Genomic DNA, 25,316 nt, shown 5'->3' with positions numbered 1-25,316 from the left:
GTGGCAGTAACTCAGATGTCCACTAAAGATGCTTCCTGGGTCAGTGCTGCACAAAATGTGGGGAGGGAGGGTGGAGCTAGCACTGGCGTACCGGAGCGGTGCTGGAATAAAGGTAAGTTTTTGTTCTCTGCAAGGGAGGCAAGAGCGTGTCTGGGAGCCTAAAAGACATTTTTACACTATAGAGTCAGGAATACATGTTTGTATTCCTGACCATATAGTGTTCCTCCAACCCTTCCAAGTGTACACTGTTTTTGATTTAGCATATCCTATTTGGCATTGCTAATTTGGTCCCTATTATAAAAATAAAGAATAAACGTACCGGAAATCCAGTGCATGGCAAAGTTCCCGTGGTGGTTCACACGTGTGATGTTGCTGCTTACCTCACGTGGCCCAATCGAATGCTTTTCATAGATCACATGTAGCGATCTATGCGCATTGTCTCTTGCAGTTGCATACAGTTACGTACAAACACAATTACAAACTAAGCTGCAAAATTTAGACAAAAAAGTACCGCTATAGGAAAATTTGCAAGCTCAGCTACCATCACCTCTTAATAGCCTAAAATTTGCAATTCGGTATTCAGAAAGAATATCATAATTAAATTTCCATGACAAAAAGTACAGGTGGCATTAATATACACTATTGACTGTTTGGATTTTATAGCTATACAACTTTTTATTTTTATTTTTTTTAAATTCTTTATTTTTGCGTGCAATAAAGTAACAGTGATGCATTCTTGGCCACAACGGCGCATATTCAACATATCAACATTGAAAAACTTATATGGCTTACATATCATAGCACAATTTTATAATGTAAGGTTAACTCGATCTAGGAGACGGCTTATTTAGGTTACGTTAATGCCCTTAATGAGGGTGAAGTGTTCACGATGTTGCCCTCTATGTGTCTGCCCTGTAGGGCATCCCCCTTGCCTTTATTCGAGGGATTCGTTCTCTTAGTGGTCCGCAGTGTGTCGGCAGGGGGGGGGGGGGGGGGGGTAGGGGTGTCATAGTGTAATGCGGGTTAAGTGATGGCGCTGCTGGGTGGGCTGCTGCAGCCCTGTGTGGTTATTCTTGGTGTGTTCATGGAGGTTTGTCCATTCTAGGTGTGTTAGACACTAGGCGCTGCGGTTTATACGGTAGCAGCATTGTTGGGTCTCCATGTGTGGGCTTTACAGAGGGCACAAAGGAAACGACACATTAAAGAAAATAAAAAGAGGAACCAGTAGATATAAACTTAGAAAAAACAATGTAAAAAAAACGTTATATGAAGTTGGCAGTCCTCCTGAGTGTTTAGTCTCTGATTGTATGAGGTGGTCCATCTGTGTGAATGGTGGAATGGAAATAGAAGAAAAGTCCCTGTTGGGTGACTTGTCGGAGGTACCTCAGGTGGGGGATCCGCCTGGGGAGGCCCTGGCGGGGTTCCGTGGGGTAAAGTCCCGGATAGTGTCTGGGTGCAGGTGGGCCATACTCCGTCTGGGCGCCGGTGCTTCTTGAAAGATACCTGTTGCTCGTAGGTGGGTTTCCAGCTCCAGCTTGTCTTGCGCCTTGTACATGTTCCCATTGAGAGTGAATGATACAGCACGAGGAGTGCCCCATTTATATGGGATGTCTTTAGCACGAAGAAGATGGAAGAGGGGTTGTAGGTCTTTTCGCCAGGCAATTGTGTTTCTGGTCAGATCTGGGAACGCCGTCAACGTTGTCCCTTCAAACTTAAGAGGGGTTTTGCCCCGCAGTGCAGTCGCAAGCGTGGTCTTATCAGCCAGAGTTTGGAACCGCAGTATGAGGTCTGCCGTCGCCAATGTTGGAGCTCGGGGTGATTTCGGCAGCCGAAACATGCCGTCGATTTTCATAGCTTTCACCCTCTTCGGCGGTAGCAGTGCTTCGAGTAGGCGCCTAATGTAGTGAGGTAAGTCATCCAGGCCTACAGACTCCGGTATCCCTCTCAGCTTCAGATTGCACCGCCTTCTTTGGTCCTCCATGGTGTCAAGCCTGTTGTTAGTGGCGGTTTGCCATTTGACTAGGCCTGTGGTCGTCTGTTCGAGTGCCTGAAGCCTCGCGTCCTGGGAGCTTGAGTTGGCCTCCAACTGGATAATTTTCTCCGTGGCGCCTTCGACGGCCTTCCTATAATGGGCCATATCGGCCGCCAAGTCTTTACGGAGTTCCGCCAGCATAATTTTAATTTGCTCTGCGGTGACCGGGTCTCCGGATTTTGGGGGTACCTGTCTGGCATCTGTAGGTGGCCTGTAGGATGCCCCTTCTAGGATGTCGGAGGTGAAATCCCCCGATGAGTATGATGAAAGGTCGTCGTGCTGCGCCATTTTGGGCCACGCGGCCTGTTGCGAGAGCCGAAGCATCTCACCAATATCCCTCCCGTGGGGGCTTTTTTCGGCTTTTGCTTTTTTGGTTTTCCTGCCCATGTTCTATTAGCCCGTGTTAGGTTGGTGCGTGGGAAGGTTTTAGGTTCAATTTCCACCATATATTCTCGATTTTCTGTAAGTCCATAGCTATACAACTTTATTGCAAGACTTGACAAAGCCCTGGAGTGAGGCAATACCTGGGGTTATTCTTTAGGCCCCAAATTTGCAGTAGATTCTAGAGAAAAATAATACTTATTTTAATTTCAGTTATTACTTTCCTAATTTCCATAGTATCTTAAATAGTTACTCCAAGCACCATCAGCAAGCTGTAGTGGCTATGAAACCATGCGTACCCTGGCCCCGTTCCCCGATAATGGGGCAAACCATCTTAGCAACAGCTGACTGTAAAGGAAGTTGCATAGAATGGATATTAGCCTGTTTGGCTGATGACAACCCAGTGACGCCACTAGAGATGGAGTTAGAACTCTGACAGCCGAGGGGTTAATCGCACGTGTGGCATTTTATAGCAACAATCAATAAACTCATTTAGGGTGATAGATTTCCTTTATATCAAGGTAGATCAAGTGTTTATTTTGTTAGGTCTAACATGCAAGAAGGGTTATTCACAATCATTTGGGGGCCTTTTCAGCAATTTAAATGGGGACTATGAGTGACAGTACCTTCCCTCTACCCCCTCCACCTGAAAATGTTCTGCAGACACCTCTATTTGCAGGTATCAAACCATACTCTATTAATACTGGGTGCTCTAGCGGTTAGGTTGCCTGGAGTTCATGTGATCCCTCATTGAGCTGTTAAACTATTTTAGTACGGTTTGACTTCTAATCTGGGGTCCGCCGGTAATTACTCCCCGCCCTTACTATAGGCTGGCAGAGAGCCATAAACACCTGCTTATGAGCTTCTGTTGAGGAAGCGTCCTGCAGTGCAATGCTAACTTACTGGCTGAAAGAGTCAGCTGATCGCCCCCGGGGGCTAAACTCAGACACCGAGCCTCGGATGGTGTACCCCAGGTCACAAGACGATCAAACAGATTTATAACAATTTGACCATTACAATGGAGGATGCCAGAGCACTCCTGAGCACCATAACCAATTCTTTATGCTGTAGTGGTTATGGTGCTTGGAGTGTTCCTATAAAATAAAGAGATGATTTGTTGAATATAAAGCATGTCATTACCCACTCTAAACTGTCGGTTTGGATTGGATTGGATTCAACTTTAGTGTTTTCATTCTATTTGTGTATTACACTGTTCTTCTCTAGAGATTAGCAAAAGCTCACACCCTTCTTTCATGGCCAATAATGTAACGCATTGCAGAGACGTCAAGAGCTGCAGTGATAAACTCATTCATACTGTACTGCAACAGACACTTCCACAGTAACAATGAAACACAGGCCTCTCACGGCCTGTCTCCCAGAGATTAATTTCACCTCCTGAACATGCGGTCATTAAGTCAGCTTTATTTTATTTAGTGAAAAACAGCCTTTTAACTTTAATAGCTAAATTACGAGTTTGCTATTTTGCTCTGAGATAGACCATTAAAAATGTTAAAGGGAAACTATAGTGCAGAAAAACAAACTAGTTTTCCTTGCTTCCCCATCCATCAAGACCTCTCCCCCCAATGGTGCAGAAGGGGTGTACCCATCCACGCTCCTCCCCCGCTGACATCAGCCAGCAGGGGAGACCTAATGTGCATGTGCGGCAATGCCCGAGCTCGCATTATTCAATGCTTTCCTATAGGAATTCCGGTGTCGCTGGAAGTCATCATGGATAGCGTTAGGACGTCCAGCGTCACTTAGGCTACCAAAAGTCACCGTCGAGCCAGGAAGTATCTCTAGTGGCTGTCTAGTAGACAGCCACTAGAGGCGGAGTTAACCCTAGCAGGTAATTATTGCAGTTTATAAAAACTGCAATAATTACATGCTCAGGATTAAGGGTAATGGGACATTGCACCTAGACCACTTCAATATGATGTGGGTGCCTACAGTGCCCCTTTGAATGGAGCTCATTAAAGGAACGCTATGATTGTAGGAATACAACACTAAAGTGTCCCTGTCCCTGGTTGTATTCCGGCCCCCCTCCTTTCTCCAATAAAAAGTCATTAAAAAAAATACTTTACTCACTTTTTTCTTTGTCTTGCTGCTGCTGCTCACCTTTCAGAGTCCCACATCGTCTTCAAAGGGGTATGGCCTCCTCCCGTGATGGCCAATCAAATGCTCCTCATAGAGGAGCATTGGGGACTTGATAAGCATTCGGGGCAGCTGCACACATCCACACTTTCTCATAGGAAGGTATTGTATTCCATGCTTTCCTACAATCTTTCTTGTCACATGGTTTTTACTTGGTAAGTTCAGCGGAAGTCCTGAAGCCCATGGAACAGTGAAACAGGGGAGTGGGCCTTGACAAGGCCAGGAAGTGGGCAGGTGGAAAATTATGGGATGGGTTTAGGGCAGGGCTAAGAAGGGGAGGAGTCAGGTAGTTTAAATAGGCGGCCATCTTAAGTGAGGGGCCAGTTAATCTGAATTTCACTGACCTGTTACTTGTCCCTCCCTCCCTCCCTATATTTGAGGTTAGTTCCCGTTTGGTCACAGCGGCGGGAACAGGGCGTGTTAAAGGCAGGAGTTAGCTGGAATTGGGAATGGACAGGCCAAGGCCTAGGCTGGAGTAGGCCAGATGGATTAGAGTGTTGGTAGGTTCAAGCTCTTCGGTGGCTACGAACCTACGGGGTAGGGGTGTCTGGGTACACCCCTACAGTTAACAGTATGGTTTTGGGGCCTCTCTGGTAGGCCGTGTGTTACTAGTTATATGTTAAGTGAATGTCAATTATTGTTCAAAAGATAGGGTCATTGTCAGGGGTATTGTGCGGGGGGATAGTAATATAATGTTAGCTGGACAATGACCCTAAATTGTTAATTTATTTATTTATATATTTTAATAATTAATAAAGCTGTGGACGTTATAATCCAACAGATAAATTTGGTGTCAGCGTTTTATTTAAGGTAAAACTAAAAGTAGCACCTGCCGAATAACGACGGTGCATATGTCAAGAGCAGTCTGGGCTGTGCAAGACTGCCGGGCCCGTTACAACCATCACAGTTGTCATGGTCTGATGGCTGCCTTTGCAAATTTCAATATGCAAAAACTGAAAATGGTAAAGCCCTATATTTAACCCTGTAACTTTCCAAAACCCCATAAAACCTTGGGGTACTTTGTACACTTGAGACATCGCTGAACACAAGTATGTGTATTTTATTGCAGTAAAAGCTAACAATATTATGACACTCAGTTAAAATGCCATGCAGAACACATTTCTTAATTTCTCACACTTTTTTAGATTTTCTTAATTTTAAATTGTGTTTCATATATAAATATTTATTCTGAAAGACCTGTTTCTCCAGAACCGAATTATATATAAGTGTGGGTGCGCTTAATATGAAAGAGGTGAAATATGGTTGAACAGACATAACTCACATTCTATGTCAGGGGTCAGAAACCTAGGACATTTCTCAGTTTACGCATTGCAGCACTTGGAGGAAGTGATCTCAGATCACTTCGTTCCAGCACTTGTGGACGGGAATCTGCACTGGAGTAGAGCAGTCCCGCAGCAACTATCGCAGCTCCTACCCCAACCAGTCCCCAATGGATCCCAGGGAAGCCACACACTAGATGTGCACAGAAGCATACAAATAATAAAAACAGCCCAAACACACGCAGTCCCCACAAACACAAAACCAATGACAAACATGCACACAACCCCACAAGCAGCCTCTCGCCTGTAATACCACAAGCACCCCCACACTTATACACACCACGAAACACAAAATGTGACATATTATCCACACACACACAATACCACAAGCAGCCCCCATACATAGGTATCACACACAATGCCACAAAGCACTCATGAACATATACACTATAACAGCCCCCACACACAAATACAACACTACAAAGCAACTGCAGCACTCATAAATAACATAAGAATACGGCAACATACACACCTCAATTTTAAAAAGTATGACCGGCACGCAAAGGGACTTCACAATCTTGTTTTGGCACGGTACTTCTAAAAGGGTGCCTACCCCAATACTAGGTTTTGTTTTGGTTCAGAACTTCGACAATCGCCTCTGTCCTTTATGGGTTAATCTCCTCTCTCCAAAGTCAGCAAATGTCTCAGGTGCATGTCTAGCAACATTTTAAATAGACAAAGGGGGTGTTGGTGGGGGTGTGACCAGTGGGTGGGGCTGTTCTGAGAAATTTTAGGGGACTTACTAAAAATTTAATTGTAACGATGTATCTTATTTACACAGACTGGTTTCTAAAGACATTTATTGTTGTATTGGAGCTTTCAGAAGAGAGGGACATTAGGATAGAAAAGAGGGATAGAGGGATTTGGGCATACTAGGGACTGTCCCTTCTAAATAGAACACAAAAGATGGATGGATCAAGGCTGCATCATCAGATACTGACCCATGACAAAAGCGAAACAGGGCTACTGAAGATATAAAAATTAAATCCAGTAACCTTTGAAGCAGTTTTGATGTATAGATCATGCTCCTGCAGTCTCATTGCTTAATTCTCTTCCATTTAGGCGTTAAATCACTTTGTTTATGCAGCCCTAGCCACACCTGTGACTTACAGAGCCTTCCTAAAAAAAAGGCATCTGATATATATACACGTCCTTTATTTCAAATTCTGTTTAATTTCAAATTTCTCATCTCCTGCTCTGTTAATAACTTGCTAGACCCTGCAGGAACCTCCTGTATGTAATTAACGTTCAATTTACAGAGGAGGAAATACAAACTTTTAGAGTAAGTTACATTTAATTGAAAGTAAAACCATTTTGTTTTCATACAGTCTGTGTCAGTCACAGACAGGGGAGGAGTGGTAAGGGCTGCATAAACAGAAACAAAAGTGATTTAACTCCTAAATGGCAGAGAATTGAGCAGTGAAACTTCAGAGGGATGATCTATACACTAAAACTGCTTGAGCTAAAGCAAGCTACACTTGAGCAAGCTACACTTGAGCTAAAGTTGTTTTGGTGACTATAATGTCCCTTTAACCCCTTAAGGACCGAGGACGGTTCAGGACCGTCATCGGTATTTTTGCATTGCCGACCGAGGACGGTCCTGAACCGTCCTAACGGTCCAATGTACTTACCCGATCGCCATCGTTCCCCCGGCGGCGATCGGCGGTGCTCCCGGTGTGGGGAGACTGCCTGCAGCCCAGACAGTCTCCCCATGGTGGATTAGGACCCCTGTGGCCATGTGATCGCCCAACAGGGCGACCACATGGTCACAATAGGTGTCCTAGTCTCTGCCTGCAGGGGGACTGTCTGTGCTGACAGGCAGTCTCCCTGCTTAGTGTAAAATCATAAAAAAAAATAAAGTTTAAAGTTAATAAATAAAAATAATAATTATATATGTGTATATATATATATATATGATATATAGACGTATATTATATATATATATATATAATATACGTCTAAATATCATATATATAATGTCATACTAAGTGTATTTTTATATTAATATGTACATATATTAATATAAAAATACACTTATAATTAAATTACACACGTGTATATATATAATATATATAATAACTATATATATTGTATATATATTATTATAAACTACAAATAATAAGTAATTTAAATTAAACTAAAAAAATTAAAAATAATAATAAAAATTAAAAAAAAATTATATATCTATACGAAATTTTATTCTAACTGTATTTTGATATTAATATATATATATTTATATCAAAATACACTTAGAATGAAATTGTATATATATCTATGTATATATAAATAAATAAAAAGAATACGAACTATTCATATGTCCATATACAAAATTACATAAATAATTATATAAATATATGCATATATATTTAAATTCTACGTGCGTATTTATGTAATATTTTTACATAATTAAGTTATTTTATTGATTGCAATTTAAGGGACCTGCCTGCCAACCCAGGCCGAAAGTTCAGAGAATTTAATTTGCTATCACTGTATTTTACCCTGTAACGTTCTACGACACCCTAAAACCTGTACATGGGGGGTACTGTTTTACTCGGGAGACTTCGCTGAACACAAATATTAGTGATTCAAAACAGTAAAACATATCACAGCGATGATATTGTCAGTGAAAGTGACTTTTTTTTTTGCATTTTTCACACACAAACAGCACTTTTACTGATGATATAATTGTTGTGATACATTTTCCAGTTTTGAAACACTAATATTTGTGTTCAGCAAAGTCTCCTGAGTATAACAGTACCCCCCATGTACAGGTTTTACAGCGTTTTTGAAAGTTACAGGGTCAAATATATGGGTCATATTTTTACATTGAAAATGGCCAGGTTGGTTACGTTGCCTTTGAGAGCGTATGGTAGCCCAGGAATGAGAATTACCCCCATGATGGCATACCATTTGCAAAAGTAGACAACCCAAGGTATTGCAAATGGGGTATGTCCAGTCTTTTTTAGTAACCACTTAGTCACAAACACTGGCCAAAATTAGCGTTCAATTTAGTTTTTTACTTTTTTCACACACAAACAAATATGAACGCTAACTTTGGCCAGTGTTTGCGACTAAGTGGCTACTAAAAAAGTCTGGACATACCCCATATTGAATACCCTGGGTTGTCTACTTTAAAAAAAATATGTACATGTGGGGTGTTATTTAGCGATTTATGACAGATAATAGTGTTACAATGTCACTATTGATACATTTTAAAAATATAGGTTTTGAAACCGCAATATCCTACTTGTACCTATAGCCCTATAACATGCAAAAAAATAGCAAAAAGCATGTAAACACTGGGTATTTTTAAACTCAGGACAAAATTTGGAATCTATTTAGCAGTTTTTTTCATTCGCTTTTGTAGATGAGTAAAAGATTTTTTACATAAAAGTCAAAAAACATGTATTTTTTTCAATTTTTCATCATATTTTTTCATTTTTTTTAAAATTAAATTACATGAGATTATATAAATAATGGTATGTAAAGAAAGCCCCTTTTGTCCTGAAAAAAACAATATATAATTTGTATGGGAACAGTAAATGAGAGAGCGGATAATTACAGCTAAACACAACCACCACAAAAGTGTCAAAAAGATGCCTGGTCGCAAATGTACAACATCGCAAAAAAAGTCCGGTCCTTAAGGGGTTAATGTTTCTTTCCCAGAAGTCACATATTTAGTGGTGCTGTCTGTTCATCACAATGTGCTACTAACAATCCAACATGTGATCTGCCCAGCTATATGGCAACCTAATGTAATGTTAGTTGTGCTTTTGTGATATGCCCCCTCACATGTTGCAGAAAATGGGGGACATTTATCAGTGTTCTGTTATAAAAAAGGTTTCAAAGTTGTAAAAGTGTGTGTATGGGGGTGGGGGGGGGGGGGCAGGTTCACAAATGCTGCTGCTGATTCTATTGGTTTCCATGATTATTGCCCCACTTTTTAAATTTTGCAGATCACAGCACTTTTCTAAATCTACTTATGTTTCCGTTGGATGAATGAAACTCTATAGTCTAGAAGTTTCAAATCACCAGTCCCTGGTCCATTTCTGGACCCCAAAATAGTAGAATTTATTTATTTATTTATAAAATATTTTACCAAGAAAGACACATTGAGATTTCTCTAGTTTTCAAGTACCGTATATACTCGAGTATAAGCCGACCCGAATATAAGCCGAGGCCCCTAATTTTTCCCCAAAAAACTGGGAAAACTTATTGACTCGAGTATAAGACTAGGGTGGGAAATGCAGCAGCTACTGGTAAATTTCTAAATAAAATTAGATCCTAAAAAAAATATATTAATTGAATATTTATTTACAGTGTGTGTATAATGAATGCAGTGTGTGCGTATGAGTGCAGCGTGTGTGTGTATGAGTGCAGCGTGTGTGTATGAGTGCAGCGTGTGTGTGTATGAGTGCAGCGTGTGTATGAGTGCAGCGTGTGTATGAGTGCAGTGTGTGTGTGTATGAATGCAGTGTGTGTGAGTGCAGTGTGTGTGTATGAGTGCAGTGTGTGTATGAATGCAGTGTGTGTATGAATGCAGTGTGTGCAGGGCCGGTGCAATGATATTTGCCCCCCCATATGTCCTGACCTCCCCTCCTCCTCCCTCAGTGGTCCTTACCTCCCCACCCCCGTGTTCCTTCACCCCCCTCCCCCAGTGGTCCTGACTCACCCCTCCCCTAGTGGTCCTTACCCTCCCCTCCCCTAGTGGTCCTTACTTCCCCCTCCCCTCCCCTAGTGGTCCTTACTTCCCCCTCCCCTTCCCTAGTGGTCCTTATCCCCCCTCCCTCCCATAGTGGTCCTTATCCCCCCCTCCCTCCCATAGTGGTCCTTATCCCCCTCCCTCCCATAGTGGTCCTTATCCCCCCCTCCCTCCCATAGTGGTCCTTATCCCCCCTCCCTCCCATAGTGTTCCTTTTCTCCCCCCCTCCCTCCCATAGTGGTCCTTATCCCACCCCTCCCTCCCATAGCGGTCCTTATACCCCCCCTCCCTCCCATAGTGGTCCTTATCCCACCCCCTCCCTCCAATAGTGGTCCTTATCCCCCCCTCCCTCCCATAGCGGTCCTTATACCCCCCCCTCCCTCCCATAGTGGTCCTTATCCCACCCCCTCCCTCCCATAGTGGTCCTTATACCCCCCCCCCCTCCCACAGTGGTCCTTATACCCCCTTTTTTTTATTTTATTTTTTATTATTATTATTATTATTATTTTTTATTATTATTTCTTATTTTATTTATATTTGTATTTATTTTTCGTCCCCCCTCCCTGCTTGATACATGGCAGGGAGGGGGGCTCTCCTTCCCTGGTGGTCCAGTGGTAGTTCAGTGGGGGGAAAGGGGGGCTGGCAGAGCTGTAACTTACCTGTTCTGCAGCTCCTGTCAGCTCTCTCCTCCTCTGCGCCGTCCGTGCAGCTCCTTCTATCAGCTCACACTGTAAGTCTCGCGAGAGCCGCGGCTCTCGCAAGATTTACACTGGGAGCTGACCGAGGTGCTGAACGGACGGCGCAGAGGAGGAGAGAGCTGACAGGAGCTGCAGAACAGGTAAGTTACAGCTCTGCCAGCCCCCCTCTCCCCCAGTCTGTATTATGGCAATGCAAATTGCCATAATACAGACCTTGACTCGAGTATAAGCCGAGTTGGGGTTTTTCAGCCCAAAAAATGGGCTGAAAAACTCGGCTTATACTCGAGTATATACGGTATGTCCTGGGCCCACAAATCATTGCATTGTTACATTAGGGTACAATAAAATACAAAAACATTATTAATACACAATAAATACAAAATTTAACATAGAACAGGTAAGAAATATATAATCAACCATGACAGGTGCATTCTGTTTTGAGGTATGTAGAGAGGGATCTCTTAAAGGACTTTAGGCTTCGGGAAGATTTTAAATTGTGCGGGAGGTCGTTCCATAATTGCGGTGCTCTGTAGGAGAAGGAGGATCGGGCTGCTTTTTTTTTTTTTTGAGGTATGTAGAGAGGGATCTCTTAAAGGACTTTAGGCTTCGGGAAGATTTTAAATTGTGCGGGAGGTCGTTCCATAATTGCGGTGCTCTGTAGGAGAAGGAGGATCGGGCTGCTTTTTTTTTTTTTTGTATTGAGGTCGACTAAATAAAGTGCTGGTACTGGATCGGAGGTTATAGGAATGCAGAGGTATGTCTGAGTCACACGTATACCTCTCAATGTCCAGCTTCCTAATGGCCTGGTCCACATCAGGGTCATGATCATGTCCTTATTTGTGGTGGTTGAGGAAGCTGTGTGTTCCTGACAGCCTTAATACTAAGGTTCCGGCATTCTGTGGTTGCGTACTGGAACGTTAGTGATGAGGCTAAATGCTGAACACGTCACAGGGAAGAGGCATCTATCAAAAGCGCGGCCAGGCTACAGATGCTGTGAGGAATATATGTAGCTGTGTGTGCATTGGAGTGTGTAGTTACAGGTGTCTGCGTGCAAGGAAATAAAGAATTGTTTGTCTGTGTGCGAATGGCAGTCCGTAAGGATGTGCAGCCCCTGTGACAGACAACAACTACGCCAGTGGCCCCCAGAAAGCTTGATTTTGAGAATTACGCTCTAGAGCTAGATCCCCGCAGGTGGTCCAACTGTCCCAATATTGTTCCCTTAGTTCCTACATGAATCAAACAGAAATTTACCTGTCGCAAGCACACATCGAATTCTAATGCCTCTAAGTAGCTACGTAACTCGTTCATCATAAACGCAGTGCTTGTTCTACTGGCAATACTGGTCTAGGCTTTGTTTTCAAGCCTGTTGACAAATTAATGGATCAGAAGGCTTATGCACTAAAGCAGGCTTCCCCAAACTCCGGCCCTCCAGATGTTGCTGAACTACAAATCCCATGATTCTCAGCCTATCTATTTAATTCATAGAATCAAGGGAGTTGTAGTTCAGCAACAACTGGAGGGCCGGAGTTTGGGGACGCCTGCGCTAAAGTGACAGTTGTGAATAACCTTGCAGGTCCATTTAGCTGATATATCCACAACCGCCTGGCTTTATATACCAGAAATTGGAGCAGAGCAGTTACTGCATGTTCAACAGTGAACATCTTTAACCAAAGTAGAGGGCCAGCAATTGCCCAACACCCATCGCAAACTAGCTGGCCACCACAATCTAAAGTAGTGAAAATACTGATTCAGGGTGGTAAGTTTGTGTCTGGGTTTCTTCACCTGCCCCACTCCCTGCAGACCTCAGGAAAAAAAACACCCTCACCAAAAAAAAAAGAAAAAAAAAGAAAAAACCCTATATACATGGGAAGGCAACCTTCGGCACTCCAAATTACATGGACTATATCTCCCATTATGCTCTTACAACCATCATGCTGACAAAGCATCATGCCGAATGGTTGCCTACTGCTGAGATATACCATACTGTATCACAACGCAGTCCCCTTTGCAACGGAGTACAAATATTAAGGTGTTGTGCAAAATGTATTTCATACAAATTAGAAGAACAGGTCACTTAACTGATTTCCTGGCTCCAAAAATGGGTCACCAGACTAATGCCATGTACATAGTTAGGGTCTGTGACAAACTGATTAAAACCCACAGTGCTAAATTAATCCTCTGACAGTCAGTTCTGGCTATGGGCAATTTATGAAGTCAGTTAACAGAGCACCGCAAAGGTTACTTTAACAACTTTAATATTACATAGTACTCAGCTTTGGAAAATTAAACATGTCACTGTCATTACCGCCCATTTGGTTGAAAAGGAAACTCCAGTATGACATTTAAATGAATTAACCCATTAAGAGCCAAAGGTATTCCAATGGCTTGCAAAGTGCTGCTGAACTTCTATTACACTGCCTCTAACACAATTTGCAACCACATGTGACATTCTTAAACATATGATATTGTGATCACATTATTTGCACATGCAGGGACTCACATATATTCTCATCATTAGACATCTAATCATTACACCATCATCACTGAATATTCAGAATGTATCCTCAATGTCATCCTATGTGTTATCCTACTTTTTATTAAGAAACCTTCCCATGAAATATAATATTATTGTGCTTTACATTTTTAAATACTCTAACCGAGCTTTAAAAGATATATATATGTTTTCCATTGAAGATCAGGTGCTCTTTTGCTTATCAGTCAATCAGCAATGCTAAGTAACCTGAATATTTGAGTTCTCAAAGTCATATTTTCTGCTAATTCAACTCCTGTCTTTAACCCCTTAAGGACACATGACATGTGTGACATGTCATGATTCCCTTTTATTCCAGAAGTTTGGTCCTTAAGGGGTTAAAACTTACTCCACACAGCAATGTATTCTGAAACACCCCACAAAATGCACATCACTTCTCCAGGAGAAATACTGGGATCCTCCCAAATCTCACAGGAGATAAAAGACATTTCTATGTATCCATCAAACGTAGTACACTTTTAGAAGATAAAATAGTGGAATCCCCCCCTCCCTTCTCCAACTAATACAACACACTCTCTGACTGTCCCTTTAAATACCACATGGCTCTCCATGGAATTAGAACGCTCTGTACATACTGTAAATAATGAGAATTCTCACCTGATTCGGATAACTGGGCCCGGGCTCTGTAATGCCAAGTCTGATCAGAGGGGAGGGTATGCTATGGCAGGGGAGGGTATATTTGGGAGGGGGTGAGAGGGAGACAAGGGGAGGGGAACAATGAATTGAATCTGGGAGGGGAGATTTCAAAGACAAATGCAGGGAAGCAGCTTTGCCATATGGAGACGTGAGTGGGGTGGTGAAAAGGGGAGGAGATGGGGAAATGGAGTGATGGGTGATTTGTGGGGTAGCCTGATAAGAGAAGTGTAGGGAGAGAACGATGAAAGGTAGGAGGGGACATTGAGTATGAGACTGCAAGGGCAAGAGACAGGTCAAGGAGAGAGCTTGCTGGGGAAAGCAGACTGAAGCAAACGTCATCCTAGAAGTGCAGATTAGTAATATTGTATATCTATAGACAGAGATTGGTAATATCAAGCTCGGGTATTACTGGGGGATATTTATCAGGATAAAACAGATTTGTTGTGGGATTAGTAACAGTCACCAGATATATCATTAGAAGGCTTTTAAACATTTTAGCACTTTGTCCAAGAATAGCACCTGCTTAGCCTTAAAGGACCACCATAGGCACCCAGACCACTTCAGCTTAATGAAGTGGTCTGGGTGCCAGGTCCATCTAGGTTTAACCCTTTCTGCTGTAAACATAGCAGTTTCAAAGAAACTGCTATGTTTACATATGGGTTAATCCAGCCTCTGGTGGCTGTCTCATTGACAGCCGCCAGACGCGCTTCCGCGCTTCTCACTGTGATTTTCACAGTGAGAAGACGCCAGCCTCCAGAGGAAAGCATTGAGAATGCTTTCCTATGGACTGGCTGAATGCTCGTGTGGCTCTTGCCGCGCATGCGCATTCAGACGATGACGGCGAAAAGGAGGAGGAGAGTTTCCCGCGCTGAGGGAGCTCGGTGAGGGAAAACAGGTAAGATTGAACCCCTTCCTCACCCTAGAGCCCGGCGGGAGGGGGACCCAGAGGGTGGGGGGGACCTAGAGACTCTATAGTGCCAGGAAAACGAGTTTGTTTTCCTGGCACTATAGTGGTCCTTTTAATAACCCCCATTCAGAGAGGCACAACATGTGTTTTATTATTTCCCTCTTTTTATTATTTTTTTTTAATTTTTTTTAACTTTAATGTTTTGGAACCACATTTAAAATTATGAATCTACCCGAATGGTGCAACAAGGACATACGGTACATTTCTGCTCATAATTGGGGAAGATTTATCAAAGTGAAAAATTCTGGCTGTTTTAATTAATTGCGCTGACATGGCACAAAACCTTCTGAGACACTCTGATAAATGTGGCCCCTGCAGGTAAACCTCAAATAAGCCATTTTACATTTATTACCTCATCAGAGTATGAGTGTACTCCACAGCCAGACTATTACCTCATCACAACATCCATGTGTTCCCCAGCCAATCAGGTCATGCCATTTTACACTTATTAGCTCATCCGGTAAATGTAATTTTACATTTTAAAAGGAACATTTGAAACACCATTACCACTACAGCATGGTTAAAGTGCCCCCCCAGGTGTTTAATATATATTTGACTTTTTATATTGCATCCCACTCCCCTACTCTCCTGTATGGACAGCTAGGAACTTCCGTCGCTTTCAGAGCTAAATCCTGCAGTGCAGGTTGAGAGCGGCAGCTGATTGCTTAGCTCAGGTACAGGACTTCTGTCTGTCAGAGAGGCAAGGACCCAAGGTTAGCAAACAGTTTGACGATATACATTGGGCATAACCAGAGCGCTCCTGGCACCATAACCACTATAGTGTGCTTGAAATGTTCCTTTAATTATAGTTTAGAGCCAATCAACAGTGACAAACAGATTAAGAACCGGATATAAGGGAAGTAATATGCCCACTCTCGGTTTTACTTAGCGGTAAGTGTTCTTCCTGGCTGGGGCTTCCCAAGATATCAACAGTATTTTGTTACAAACTCAAAGGGCCAAGAGTGAGAACACACGTCTTCGGAGGAGGAACACATTGTTGCCGCCATTTTATTTTTTAAAAGTAAATGCATGTATGGCGACATTTTCAAGTGCAATATCATTACACATTAGTAGAAGCATATGTGCCATAAGACCGACAGAAAGTAAAAGTGTAAAAAAAAAAGGATCAATTCTGCGAGGACAATCATACAAAAGTGAGAGGGGATTCACTTTTCCCTCAATAATACAGATTTTTGGAGTCTTTTCAGATGTTGCTTCATACCGGCACTAGTGAGATCATCCACCACTCTCTCCCTGCTCGCTTCCTTACTGGACAATTTGGACTTTGCAAGTCGGCCTTCCTGGAGTGGAAGCTGTTGCTATCAAAGTAATCCCAAACTTTGCTTCGATGGCGCGATAGAGTACCTCAACCCCTTTTCTTGTGTCATCTAAAGATGCGGTGGATTTGCATCTGTGGAAGTTGAAGCTGTCGCAACACTAGCACGTACACTAGGTAGATTAATCATAATCAAAGGAATTGAAGGTGGTGGTGGTGGTAGTGGTGGTGACAATGACAGTGGGTGAGCTACTTGTGCCACTCGTAGGAAGTACAGCTGATGGTACAACTATCGGATGAAGCAATTCCGAAGCGGATACAGATGGACTTCCAGGAGGGACAGATGCAGTCGGTGTAAATAAGATACATTGTTCTTGTTCTAAGTGACAAATTAGTTTCATAAATTGTTATTAAGTCACCAAAAATTTGTCAGAACCTGTCCACACCCCCACTCACACCCCTAAAACAAAAGTGTCCCTTTTTCTCAATTTAAAATGTTGGGAGGTTTGTAATAGTATTAATAATATAATGGTATTGAACATTACTTTTATTTTTTTGTATTTTGCCACTCATGTAATAATGTGATTTATAAAGTGTAATAATTGCAATAGGAAGCATTACTGTGAAAACCATTGCATGAAGCAGAGCATTGTGGGAAACTTAATATGCTTAACCGATATAATCTTCTAACAAAATCAAATCACTTGAGACATCATTTTGGCGAAACACATAAAAACGTAAAAAAAACAATAATTTCGATTTATAGTCTATCTATATTCTTTCTGGTTCTGTCAGTTTTTCCAAATGGGATGGCATTTTTCTATAAAAATATAAATGTGTAGAATCCAATAAAATTATTGTTAAAAGTGAAGTGAAGTGTTAAAAGTGAAATATTTATGGTACCTGTTACAAATTTGACTAGTGGCCTATAAATAAAAATGAATGTGTTTTGCTCCATCTAGTGGCTCCTAGTAGTATTTCACACATATTGTATATTCTTTTTAAAAGAACAGTTTATGCACCATAACTGCAACAGCTTGGTGTAGAGGTTATATTGCCAAAAGTGCCCTGACACCCCCTTAAGTAGTGAAACCAATTTAGAAGTGTGTGACTTCTTACCTGGGGTCTGTGAGATCCACTACTAGAGCCTACATTAGTATTCAAGGCTTTTTTCTTCTTTTCACAATACATTATTATTTTATTATTTATATAGCGCCATCAGATTCCATAGCGCTGTACAATGGGATACATTTAAACATATGGAATGAAAACCTTTTATATTGTCAAAAAAACTCTAACGTGCATTCAAATTGCCCTACAGTCTTACAGACACACACACACACACACAATACCTGTCCGCTCTCATACCCCCGGGCACACTTGACGCTGCATTACTTCACATGTAACAACTGGGTATAGTCCCCTCCATCCTTGGACCCCCTGTTACAGCTCTACGCGAGCTACACTGCGCTACGAAGAAGCAGGTAAACAGGTGTATGTATTAGTGAGAGCACACTCTGCTCCTATACAAAAATACCCCTTGCACATATTTTACTCTGATTTTTTTAAATTTCCAGCCTTTCTGATCTGGAACAGCCTCAGGAAGACGTCCTGTAAAAATATACAAAATGAGTTGTGGTACATTTAGGAACATAAGGTTCAGCTTTCTGGATGTAAAGGTGAAATTAGAATGTATTCAGTGAACTAGAGAACGAATTCTCAAAAAATATAAAAATTATTTTCAGCTGGTTCAGTACATATTCATGGTTAGCAGCACTCAATACAATGTAAAAAAAATATCTCAATTACTTAAATCATTAAGCTAGCCATCTTAAAGCACTCTTGATGTTGTGCAGTGCTCCTATGGAAAGGAAAAAATAAGCTCCATTTTGAACTATAAGCTATTTGGAAAAAACTAGACAAATCTAGTAAAATGTAGTTTTGACATTAAAATGGGTGTTAATTCGATTAGACCTGTAAGTGACCCTTTTAAACACCCTGCATAGTAGAGCTGTATTGCTCAGTTGTACTGTGCTGCGGGTACTGAACAATTGGCATTACTTGGCCCATTCATCGGATATATGTTGACATTGGCCTGTTTGCCTATTTTCGATATTCTGGCGCCTTAATCCTTTGGCTGTCTGGCTTTGATTTTTTAGCCCTTACAGTGTATTTTAGGTGCTTTGGAATTTTCTGCCTTCACTGATGCTTCTTATAGCAGTTTGGCTCCAGGCACCTACCCTAACATTACAAATCAGTCTTTTGAGGAGCTCATGCACCTCTGAGAGGTTGTAACCTGGCAAATAAAGTCCCCTGAGGCAGACTGTTGCAGGTCTTCAAGATAATCAAGCCCAATTACAGGACCAGCTGCCCAATATAAATATGCAAACCAACCCTGACACACCTGCACCCCTTTCTGTGAATGTTCATATGCAGAGGCGTAACTAGAAACCACTGGGCCCCGGTGCAAAAATTGCCCTGGGGCCCCAACTTACGTCTGCCACGCGCATTTACCCTCCCCCTCCCATACATTCCCCCTCCCCCCCACACATGCAGACAAACATATACACATGCAGACACACACATATACACAGAGACACACACATACAGGCACACATACAAACAAACAAGCATACAAATACACATACGTACAGATATACACATATATACAAATACATACAGACACACATATACAGACATATACACACACACATATACAGAGAAACATTCATACAGACACACATACATACAAACACACACATATTCAAAATGTTTTAGTCACCCTCCTGTCTCCTACCTTTTAGGTGCAGGAGGGTGACTTTCCCTGGGGTCCAGTGGCTCAACCTGATGGGAGCCTGAGTTCCCACTTTGACTCCTCTCCTTCCTCCCGCGCAGCTCCCGGTGTTAACTGGGAGGAGTGACCGGGGCAGTCACTTCCTCCCAGCGTCTGATGTCATCTCAGGGGCCCGGTCGTGCTGTTAAAGCGCCGCAGCATTGACCGGGCACCCTGGTGATTCATTGCCATTGGGTGGCCTTAACAGCATGGGCCACTCGATGGGCCCCTTCAATGCGGCCCCGGCGGATTTTACCGCATGGGCCGAGGCGCGTTACTTAGCCGGCGGGCACTGCGGTCACAGGCGTCAGCCGGGTGGCCAGGCCCCCTGGAGTGACAGGCCCGGTCACAGCTCCGACCCTTGCGACTGCGGTAGTTTGCCACTGTTCATATGGTCTCACTGCAGAAGATTCACAAGTACCTGAGCCATCACTGCCATTACCTAACCTGGTGATTGCAGATCCAATCAATACAAAGCTTTCATGAGCAACTGTTAGAGGGAATTATAGACACCCAAACCACTTTATCTCATTGCAGTGGTCTGGGTGCAGTTGAAGTCCCCATAACCCTGCAATGTAAATCAGTTTTTGAGAAACAGCAATGTTTCCATTGCAGGATTAAGACTGCCACTAGAGGCGCTTCCTTCAGTTTGGCTTAGTGAAACGCAGCTAGATATCCTCCCGCTGTGAATGAGGATGTCCAGCGTGTTGAAATACCCCATAGGAAAGCACTGATTCATGCATGCGCATTAAGTTCCCGGTTCACGCCAATGTCAGAGAAGGATGAGCCAGTTCCAGCACTGATGGATACAGGTAAATGTTTTTAACCCTTTACATGGTCAGGGGGGAGGGAGCAGGACACTATAGAGTTAATAATATTAGCTTTGAATTCCTAACACTATAGGGCTCATTTAACAGCTGTTTGCTGTAAATCCTGCACCTATTAATATGATTATATTAAAGGCAAGCCTGGAATCAAATTGTTGATGGGAGATGGATTCAGAAGCATCTCCATTCAGACCTCAATGAACCAAATCACACCCTTGGATCAGTATAGATAGGGGCTGTCAAAAAACCCTCAAGGATAAATTGGCCCAAACTGCAGTACTCATCTATCTTGAGGTTATCATAAAAGTTAAAATATTGTGGTAGATTCTCCAGAGTAGGTTGGGGTTATCCACCCAACCAAGGGGTTTAAGCCCCTTCATTTGAACAATCAGGCGAGAAAAAGAATGATAAACATGGAAGACATCAATGTCCGAATTCTTCTAAAAACACAGCTTTATTGAGAATGCTTAAAAAAGGCATCTATTGCCATCAACAAAGTTTAAATAATTAAAATAAAAATATAAAAGTTCCCCATTATATGCACTCTTTTTCTATGTTCAGGTCGGCTGGTTATAAATTAAGATATGTTCACTATATAGCTTTTTTTTTTTTTTTTTTACCAGCGCTGTGATATAGAACAGCCATCCCTAGACGCATTTCTCTGCCTATGTACTTTGATACCTTTCAATAACTTTGTGACTTGCTATCTCTCTGATAGTTTTGGTATCAAGCCCCCTACTGGCTACACGTGATATTACTAGTTTTTAACATAGCCTTTGAGCATTATTTGGGTATATAATATTATTAGGCTTTGGAGTATTGCATATAGAGAATCACATTTATTATTTCTAGTAGTGAATTGGCATGTATCCTTGACACTTTTTTTGTATCCAATAATTCTTCTCTGGGGATCTTTTCAGACAATTTTTTTATTCTTTTTGGTATAAGTCCCATTCAGGATGCTGAGATAAGCTTACAGAACATTTTTCTTTTGATTATTTAAACTTTAAGCATTCTCAATAAAGTAGAGGCCAACCCCCGGAGTGGATAAGGAGGGGGAGCATGACTGCTGCCCGGAGAGGTTGCCATGGTGACAAAAATTGATACAATGTTTGGGATGAACTTGGACCGGGGTCACTGGGAAATACTTACCAGACCACTGGAGAGCACGCTGAGGGAACCTAGCAGTGCTGTTTCTGGTCACCTTAAAAAAGAAAAACTGCTGTTACTGTTTTAAAACTGCTGTTCCAGAATTTTGCCACTGCAGTTAATAACCTAACATCATGGCTCATGTCCCTGACATGCCCAGAGAGGCTCTACTCACGATTTTGCAGGCCTTTCAGAGGACACACGGCGCAGAGTCCTATGCTGCACTGCTTCACAGCGTCCAAAACACCCAGGAGTCTCAAGAGGGGTCGGGGCCCACCAGAGGACGTCGTACCCGCCGTTCCAGGCCGCCATCCAGATTGTCTCCCAGTCCGGTGAGGAGAGCCAGGGCTGTGCCACCAACTACTACCAGTCCAGGGCCGAGTGAGGCTGGCCCCCTGCGGAGGAATCCGGTTTCCGGAAGAAGAAGGAGCGGGGAGAGGTGTTCCACGCGTCGGATGGCCCGGTCGGGGCCTGGCCATCAAGATGGCGGATCCCAAGATGGCGCTGTGGGAGAGGTGAGGTCGCGCAGTCCTCACCCTTCTCTTCCGGCTGCAGCGGATGTGACGTCAGGGCGTGCGGCCGCACGCCGGAAGAGGCGGGGCGCCGCACGCCGGAACGCCGGTGGCGCGTACGTGACGTCTGCGGGTCAAGGAGCGCAGACGTCACAGGCCACTGCCGAACCCGGAAGTCCGGGTGAAGATGGATCCGGGGATTCCGGAACGGAGCACCGCTGGCCCCCCGAAAGTGGAGATGGCCAGCGGGTGCAGGCAGGCCGGCGGAGGAACTCGCCAGGGCATCTTGGGACCACCAGGGAGAGGAGAGGGACGCAGGATTCCCCTCTTCTTCATCACCCCAGGAGACCTGAACGTGCTTCTGCAGCCACAGAGGAGGGAGGGACGCAGGATTCCCCTCCACACACCCACCCCAGAAGATCTGGAGCTACCATGGGGGTGAGCCGCCAGCCCCCTGGAGGGCAGGCTGGCAGGCTGGCCACAGGACCTGTATTGACGGATGGATCGGATGTGGAGCTGATGGAGAGACCCCTGCTCCAGAACCGTGAGTTGGAGTGCGCACGCGCTTGGTTAGGGACAGAGGGGGTCTCTGGGCTGGAACAAGGGAATACTGGGGAAGTCATAAAATTGCTGCGCTTAGTATTAGATCGCTTAGGGCAGGTTGGCTTAACTGCGCAGGACGCTTCACTTCCCACGGGGCCCCCTCCGTTGGGTTCTATGGAGGGTACTGCAGGGGGGCCGGTGTGTGACATAGCCCCCCTGGGGATGCATGTGTCGCTGGAGGTGAAGGAGAAAATATTGAAGGGTGAGTATGTGGACCTCATATCGTTAGTCCCTTTTGATAGGGAATCTGCGGATAGACCGCGACGTGGTGAGGCGACGGAGATTGGAAAAGGTAAGGAGCTCCCCCGTACCTTCGGTAATTGGTTGCAAGGATTTGCAACTTACGCTAGTATTTTGTCGACGAGGTTTCCAGAGCGGGCCCCGTCTTTGTTTTCTTATTTGGATTTAATCTGGGGGGCTTATAAAGTTTATGGGGGTCAATGCTGGTTTAAATACGACCAGCAATTTAGACAAAAAATGGCGGTTCGACCACACATGCATTTTGGAATGCAAGATGGTAACCTTTGGTTACTTCTCATGACCCCGTGCCGTCCAGCCTCATCGTCCTTTCCTTCGGCCGCCGGCGCTCCTGGTGGAGCGTCGGCCGGGATCAAGAAGGGCATCTGCTGGCTCTTCAATGAGAGTCAGTGCAGGTGGTACAACAGTTGTCGATTTAAACATGAGTGTTCCCACTGTGGTGGGGCTCACCCGGCGGTTCGGTGTTTTAGAAGAGGAAATCCCCTCCCCAGGACGGCATCTAAGGATGACGCTCCTCGGGGGGAGGACCCCGGTACGGGCGGAAAAACTGCTTCCGTGGCTCGCACGGTACCCCAGGCATAGAGATGCGCGGGTGCTTTGGGAAGGTTTCACCGACGGTTTTAGGATCCCATTTACTCCGTCTGGGGAGGCGTCGTTTGCGCACAATTTGTCATCGATTCGGGGTAGGGAAGGGATTCTGGCGGCTAAGCTGCAAAAAGAAGTGGACTTGGGACGGATGGCGGGTCCGTTTTCCTTTCCTCCGTTTGATAATTTGCGGGTGTCCCCATTGGGCCTCGTTCCTAAGAAGGATCCGGGGGTGTTTCGGCTGATTCATCACCTGTCTTTTCCAGCGGGGGCTTCGGTTAATGACGGGATTGCGAAGGAGGATAGTCGGGTCCGATACGCTTCTTTTGATCGGGCTCTGGATCTCGGTCGGGAAGCAGGGCCTATGGCCCTGATGGCTAAGTCTGATATTCAATCGGCCTTTCGGTTGCTCCCAGTTCACCCTTCCTGTTTTCATTTGTTGGGATGTCAGTTTCAGGGGGAATTTTTCTACGATATGTGCCTCCCCATGGGTTGCTCGATTTCTTGTTATTATTTTGAAGTTTTTAGCTCATTGCTGGAATGGATCGTATCGGAGGTGTCAGGTTTTTCTTCCCTCTTGCATTATCTTGACGATTTTCTGTTCGTCGGTCCGGGTCACTCTTCGCAATGTGAATTCTTGTTGGGACAGTTTAAGGCAGTTATGCGAGATTTAGGGGTTCCAGTGGCAGAGGACAAGACAGAGGGCCCGAAGGCGGTTATTTCCTTCCTGGGTATAGAGATTGACTCCATCGGTTTGGTCTTTCGTTTGCCCAGTGATAAATTGGGGACCCTTACGACCATGGTTGATCGGGTGAAGGGTGCGCGGAAGGTGCAGCTTCGTCAGATGCAATCCCTGTTGGGCCACTTGAACTTTGCATGTCGGATCATGCCTATGGGTCGGGTGTTTTGTAGACGGCTGTCTCTGGCTACTGTCGGCATTAGCCTTCCCCATCATTTTATTCGGGTCACCAAGCGGCTCAAGGACGATTTGAATGTCTGGAGTGAGTTCCTCGCAGGGTACAATGGTCGGACAATTTGGCGTCGAGAAGCGATATCTAACGTGGCTCTGGAGTTGTTTACGGATGCCTCCGGCTCCCTGGGCTTCGGGGCATTTTTTCGGGGACGTTGGTGTGCGGAGCCTTGGCCTGCTACATGGCGCGAGGCGGACCTGATTCGTAACTTGACTTTTCTCGAGCTTTTCCCTATTGTGGTAGCAGTGGAATTATGGGGGGAGGAGCTTGCGAACAGGCAGGTGGTTTTCCGCACGGACAACATGAGCGTGGTCCATGTGGTGAATCGTTTATCATCTGGCTCGGTTCCAGTATTGGCTTTGTTACGCCGGTTGGTTCTGCGTTGTTTGGAATTTAACATTTGGTTCCGAGCAATCCATGTTCCCGGAGTGTCTAATGTCATTGCCGACTCTCTTTCTCGCTTTCAGTGGGATCGTTTTCGGGAGGTCGCTCCAGGAGCCGAGGAAGCCGGTCTGGTATGTCCCACGTGCTTATGGACCCTCGATTTCGGAACCTAGCAGACCTGTTCAGGAGATCGCTGGCTCCCGCTTCGTGGTCTGCCTATCGGGCAGTGTGGGATCGGTGGCTGGTCTTTGCGAGAGAGTTCGGTTTGTACTCCTCTGAGGGTAGGTTGCTGTCTACTTTGGCTTTCATGTCCTCCTTACGGGAGCGCGCAGCTTCGGTGTCATCGGTGGAACGCAGTTTAGGGGCTCTTTCTTTCCTGATGCGTTGTATGGGGTGGGAGGACCTTTCAAAAGAGTTCGTGGTCCAGAGGGTTCTTCGGGGATGGAGAAGAGAAAGGGTT

The 25,316-nt window shown here is 44.2% G+C and overlaps 1 protein-coding gene across 1 annotated transcript in view; it reads right to left on the bottom strand.

The window, feature by feature from the left end:
• Window positions 1-14,658, bottom strand: part of LOC134611761 (ceramide synthase 2-like) — a 112,318-nt gene extending 97,660 nt beyond the window's left edge. The window contains exon 1 of the mRNA XM_063455968.1: window positions 14,453-14,658. The gene's annotated coding sequence lies outside the window, so the exon portion shown is untranslated. The remainder of the gene's footprint in view (window positions 1-14,452) is intronic.
• Between the last annotated feature and the right edge of the window lie 10,658 nt (window positions 14,659-25,316).

Source organism: Pelobates fuscus, chromosome 5 (assembly GCF_036172605.1).
Source record: "Pelobates fuscus isolate aPelFus1 chromosome 5, aPelFus1.pri, whole genome shotgun sequence".
Classification (NCBI taxonomy): Eukaryota; Metazoa; Chordata; class Amphibia; order Anura; family Pelobatidae; genus Pelobates; species Pelobates fuscus.
Note: the sequence above shows the minus strand (reverse complement) of the source record. Positions and strands in the feature narration are given on the sequence as shown.